The 6000-nt window shown below is 42.8% G+C and overlaps 1 long non-coding RNA gene across 1 annotated transcript; it reads left to right on the top strand.

Annotated features, from left to right (window-relative positions):
* Positions 1-1958: 1958 nt before the first annotated feature.
* LOC138807733 (uncharacterized) lies at positions 1959-4381 on the top strand. Its single transcript, XR_011366250.1, has 4 exons — positions 1959-2018; positions 2319-2510; positions 3209-3251; positions 4193-4381. It is a non-coding gene; the product is annotated as an uncharacterized lncRNA (long non-coding RNA).
* Positions 4382-6000: the final 1619 nt, after the last annotated feature.

Raw genomic sequence — 6000 nt, 5'->3', positions numbered from 1 at the left:
GACAGAAGGAAAAGACATGGGAAATAATAGTACAGGCCTGAGCCCTATATATCTGCCTAGAAAATCCTAGCCCTATTAAAAGAACTATCTAATTTAAAATGTTGTCAGCTTGGTAAATTGTCCTGGGCTATTGTCTAAATAGTTTTAAAATCTAGTGGGGTCACAGCCTGCCAAGCCTATGCCATGTGTCCTTAACCAGGTTGTGTAGGAATTTGCAGCTCAGCACGAGGTGTGACTGTCCTTTGGAGCCACTGAGAGACCCTGTGCTGCTGCTGCTGTTGCTGCTGCTGCTGCACACCCTAATGGGTAAAGTTCAACGACAGCCTGACAGTCACCTGGAGGAAATCTACATCATCACTCAGACCACCTCCACTGTAGTAAAATAGACTGAACTCCTGCTTGACTCCATCACCTGAGAATGCTTCCCTGTTGATATCTACTACAAAATAATATCATGTGGGACATTCTTTTAGTGATATCTAGTAACCCTCTCTACTCCCACAGTGGATATTAGTGGCAAGGTTATTGCTGAATTGCCTTAGGCACTTCAGGGTCACAACCTCTTTTCTCTCTGGTAGGGTAATAACCTGCTTCTTCCTGGGTATGTTTTAAAGATAAAGGAGGATTTCTTTTTTAAATCAACGGAGACAGTAAGAGGAATGAGACCCAGCCCTAATCTTAGCCTTAAAATCTAACAAGCTTTTCATCCCATTAGTGCCCTGAGGCTTTCTGAGATAACATGGTTCCACAAGTCAAAGTAAAAATGGGCACACACACACACACACACACACATACACACACACACACACACACACACAAACACTCCCACAGAGATGTACACACACAGAGTCACAGGCAATATTGTATCTTAAATTCTTATCCAGAGATTGGACAACAGCCCACTTATTTGTGAAGGTTTTTCTTGATTATTTTGAAGGAGGAGGATAGTTCATGAGACACAGGTGACAAGACTTTAGTGAGGAATACTTTATAAACAACTAGCTTATAAAAAGAACAGGAGCACGGTTTTTATCTTTAAATCTTACATTCCTTCAACTATAGTTTTAAATAATAATCATTGAGGGGCTGGGAAGGTGGCTCAGTGGTAGAGTGCTTGTCTTACATGCATGACGCCCTGTGTTCAATTCCTCAGCACCACATAAGCAAAAAAAGAAAAAATCCAGAAGTGGCGCTGTGCCTCAAGTGATAGATTGCTAGCCTTGAGCTGAAGAGCTGAGAGACAGCGCCCAGGCCCAGAGTTCAGGCCCCACGACTGGACACCCATTCAAAAAAAAATAATCATTGAATTATGAGAAGACAATGCAGCACCTCTTCCCTTCTCCCCTTCCCCTCTGTCATAAAATATGACAAAAGTATCAAAAATAGTCTTTTATCTTAAAAAAATGTACACGTGTAAAAATGTCTGACTATATGTGTAAGGTTTTTTCAATATTTTTATGATTTTTCCCACCTCTAAGTATTTGTCTTTTGGGCAGATTACAGCACACAGGGGCTTCAAGAGCAAACAAAAGATTAGGAAACATGAACCAAACAGTGTCCTAGGAAGTAGATGCAAAAAGCACATGGCAGGCTGAGAGGGCCCTGAGAGGCAAAATGATTTTTGCAGAACAAGAGGAATAGTGAAAAATAAGGAATAAGGCATGGATCTCACCTAGGAAAGCTTCCTTGAGGCTGAGACCATGCTGGTTCCTAGGCCTACCTGAGGATGTTGGGATTTGACAATGTCCACATTTGTATAGAGTGATGTGGGAGGGGAAATTTCAGCCTCCCGTTTGTCTTTGGGATGGTCTTATGTGAGTAAGCAGCTTAGATCATTGGGCTCTGAGAGATGACACTACTTCCCTCACAATGGAATAGAATATGGAACTCTGAGACCCAGACAACTGTAACTTACAGTCAGCTCTAGCCAGCTCACTTGGCCTGTGGCTCAGAAACAAGAAAGATATTCCTGTATTGTTTTCAAAGTTCAAGAGAATCAGGTCCCAGGCATGAGAGGGGTGAGTGCCTCACTCAATACTGCAGACATTGGATCAGTGCCAAACCACGAATCCAATGTCTCAGGCCTTTTTATAAGAAGAAATAAAGGGAATCACAAGGCAACTCAGGTCAGGTGTAACTATGACAGGAAACCTATTTAATCTCATTCTAGCCCACAGTACAGGCTTCTTCTTGTGTTTTTATATGTGTATATTGATAAAATATTTACTGTGTACTTTTCAATCCTATTACTCTATTACTCATTTTGAAGTGTACTCCCATTTCCATGTTTCAAAGATTCATTCTTTTTACCACCTCAGTGTGACAATGAGTCTGCTCAAATCCTGAATGTGCCTTATAATATATGGAGCTTGGACTCAGGCTTGTTGGAAATGCTGGTAATGGACCTGATCCCTGCCTACCAGAAAGGTGATCTCTTCTATGTTGGAAACTTCCACCGCCACTATAGAGAGTGGGAGACAATGGAGCAGTTGCTGGATATTGTTTAAAAAGTGAGTGTTCCTCATTCAAATCCAGGACTGATGAGACCCCCTGGCAGATTATTGGAATACTTGGTACGTCTCTGAGACTGTTTCACTGGGGTTTTATCACAGGAGCTTGGCTTGAGACAAAGAAGTGTATTCCCTGGATAACTCCTTACGAGTGGCCTGCCAGAACATTTCATTTTCCTCAGAAGCTAGTGGAGCCTTAACAGTTTGCTTGCTGAGAGACTAGGATTAAAGGAATGAGCCAGTGTCACCCAACATCCACCCTCACCTAGGAAATCACTATCTTGGAGGCCTTTGAAGGAATATAGATGGAAGAAAGAATGGAACTTGAACTTGGGGCCTGAGTGCTGTTCTGTTCATATCACTCTACCATTTAAGCTCCAAGTCCAGGTCTGGCCTTTGGCTGGTTAATTGAAGATAAGTGTCTTTAGAATTTTACAAACTAGACTGGGTTCAAACTGTGATCCTTAGATCTCACCCTCATGATTAGTAGGATTAGAGGCATGAGCCATGGGACATTTATTTGGACAAATGCTGATAAGCATCCTCACAGAATTTCCATGAAATTGTATAGACATATCTCTACTTTTTGTCTGTTATGTTTACATTACCATATGTGACTTAACCAGTCCCATGTCTGTCCTGTTAGTTCACAAAAGAGAAGCATAGAGTAACTTCCTTCTCTCCTCCCATTGGTACAGATCCTTCTACCGTAACTGGGAGGAAGATGAACAAGATGAAGAAGTAAGTGGACGTTGACACAAAGAGAAGTTCTGTCCTTGAAAACTGGGTATCTTTGAGGTGTCTGAATCAAAGTCAACTTCCTTCTTTGCACACCAGTTGTGATTTTCACCAGGGGGTTGAGGCTTGGCACTTCAGTGGATAGCAGATTACACAGTGTGGATGTGGTTGTGGTTTTGGACTCTCATGGATGACGAGGGGGGTATGTATAGCAAGTCAGATCAAGAGGGGAAACAACCTTCTCCTCCTAACATAGGGAGAATTTTAGATGATTATATTTGAGAAATTTCTAGAAGTGGGTTGTGAGGAGCATCCTGCTTGCAGGAGTCTCTTCCTACAACATGCAAGTCCCGCCAGAAAGAGGCTATAGTACAAAGCTCAGGATGGGGAGGAAAGGCTCTCATTTTCCTTGTCACCAATCTGCCCATAGCATAGTTTGTTCCATCTTCCCTATGTGGATGGACTTCTACCTTGATGATTTCTATGAGAATAAGAACCATGACACCCTGAAAGAACTTACACAGTATGTCAAGCTCAAGATGCCCTCTTCAGACTTGCTCTTCTGCTTACATATTCTTCTGGACCAGCTAGAGGAACGCATGGCCCATGAGACCAAGAAAAAGTGGAAGAAGTCCTTGTTTAGATACCTCAGAGCTGGTGAATATGGATGGAACTTGGGTCTTTAGGCATGGGCAGGATGGGCATAGAGCCCTTAGTACTCCCCAGCTTGGCAAAATATCCTTTTATGGATATTCTTTGCCAGGTAATATCTGTTCTCCTTTGAAGGAACTTGGAAGTAGCCACTCATTAGAAACATGCTAACTTCTCATCAGTGTTCAGTCCAAACTCAAGTTCTACAGCTTCCCCCATTAGATTCTCATGAAAGTTTAGTCACACCTTAACTTCTTGAGTTCTAAGACTCCTGTACCTATTTCCATTCTCAGGTTTGTATCACAGTAGAGCAGCTCCTGCAGTTCTCCAGATAAAGAACCCATCAGTGATGTCGTTTATGATGACTCATGGAAATCAGAAAACATTACTGATCTCCAGAAGGCATGTGAACATAGAGGGTGTTTTTTTAATATATAGAAAGGCCCAAGCAGGTTTTGAGTCTTGTGGACATCCCACTGGTTGTGAACCCCACATGTGAAGCAGGAGTACCTGCACTTACTGCCAAGGAAGAAGATGATCCAGAATATCTTCCAGTGATGTTGATAATCCACCTAGATTAGCTCCAAACAAGTCAAAAAGACATGTCTTGGTATGCAGTGTAAATGTATGCTAATGGAAAATGACCCCAGTGTATCTTCAGGAAAACCAATAAGTGAGGTCCAAAATCTAGATTCAGTTGAGGAAAGGGAATCTTTCCTCACAGAATATCCTGACCAATCTGTCCTCCTGAAGGGGATCCAGTTTCCAATTGAGAAATTAGAATCTGTCCCTCCTTGGACTCAGGAAGAAAACCCTGTCTTTAATGAGGAAGTAAATCCCTTTTAGGACTCTGAGGCAGAATTTCTTTCTGAAGGCAACTTAGAAGCCAATCTAGATTTAGAGATTCCTTCCCCCATTCCTGGGAAAACCTGTATTTTTTTGTCCTGATGGTTATAAAATGCTCATTCTATTTATTTTTCTAACTTTATTAAAATGTTAGTGTTTTTTATATAATCTAGTATTCATGAATCCTAATTATGTTTTTAAGCCTACAATCTGAAGCATTGTGCATACGTGTTCTGTGGGAGGAAAACAGAGTGACAGGGTGCTGTACAAGAGAGCCTACTGCATATTACTCAACTGTTAAATGCACAGGGAGCGGCAAGGAAGCCAGGCCATGCCTGTATGGGGAAATAAGGTGGCTACAAAAGGTCTATGACATAGCAGGATAGAGGTCCTAGAAAGCTGTTCTGTCAATTTGGACAAATGTCACAATACTTATAGTGGTATGTAGGATACTCTTCCAACCGTGAGTTCAAATCTGTTTACATTTCATTGTGCTTTGGGCACATATGGAAGAAAAATTACTCTCCAATAATATCATACAGTAATGTGAATCATTTTCTTTAAAACTGCTCCAGGGCTGAGAAGGTGGCTCAGTGGTAGAGTGCTCGCTTTGCATGCATGAGGCCCTGGGTTCAATTCCTCAGCACTACATAAGCAGAAAAAGCTAGAAGTGGCATTATGGCTCAAGTGGTAGAGCACTGGTCTTGAGCTGAAGAGCTTAGGGACAGTGCCCAGGCTCAGAGTTCAAGCCCCACAACTGGCAAAAATACTGCTCCATTAAACAATTAATTAAATAATTAATAATTAATTCAGGCTGCAGCCACTTAATCAGGCATGCTGGTCCCTCTGGTGAAGTGGGATCCTACTGGAAGCCTGCCCACCTAGGGCCGTTGTGAGCACCCCTTGCCTGGGACTGTGGAAGAAGATCAGGGTGCACCTGTTGTTGGGCTAGGGCAGCAACCTGGCAGCTGCTGCATGAATAACACAGTGCCACTGACTCACATCTAGCACCCCCCTGTCCCTTGGGCCGGGTCCATGAGGATCAGCCCCTGGGAGTACACGCATACTACGGGACAGGGTCCACCCACCTAGGAAGGAGTGCAGACTGAACAGATGCCACTCTGTGGATCAGTTTGTACAGTATTTATCAGCCGTGGAGGAGGGGTTGATTTTGTTCTGCTGTGGGGAAAAGACAAAAAAGACAGGCCCAAGCAGGGTGATGCCAACTTTTGTACTCAGACTGGCAAGGAAACTT

The sequence above is a fragment of the Dipodomys merriami genome, unplaced genomic scaffold (genome assembly GCF_024711535.1).
Source record: "Dipodomys merriami isolate MVZ:Mamm:240054 unplaced genomic scaffold, mDipMer1.0.p SCAF_43, whole genome shotgun sequence".
Lineage (NCBI taxonomy): Eukaryota > Metazoa > Chordata > Mammalia > Rodentia > Heteromyidae > Dipodomys > Dipodomys merriami.
Note: the sequence above shows the minus strand (reverse complement) of the source record. Positions and strands in the feature narration are given on the sequence as shown.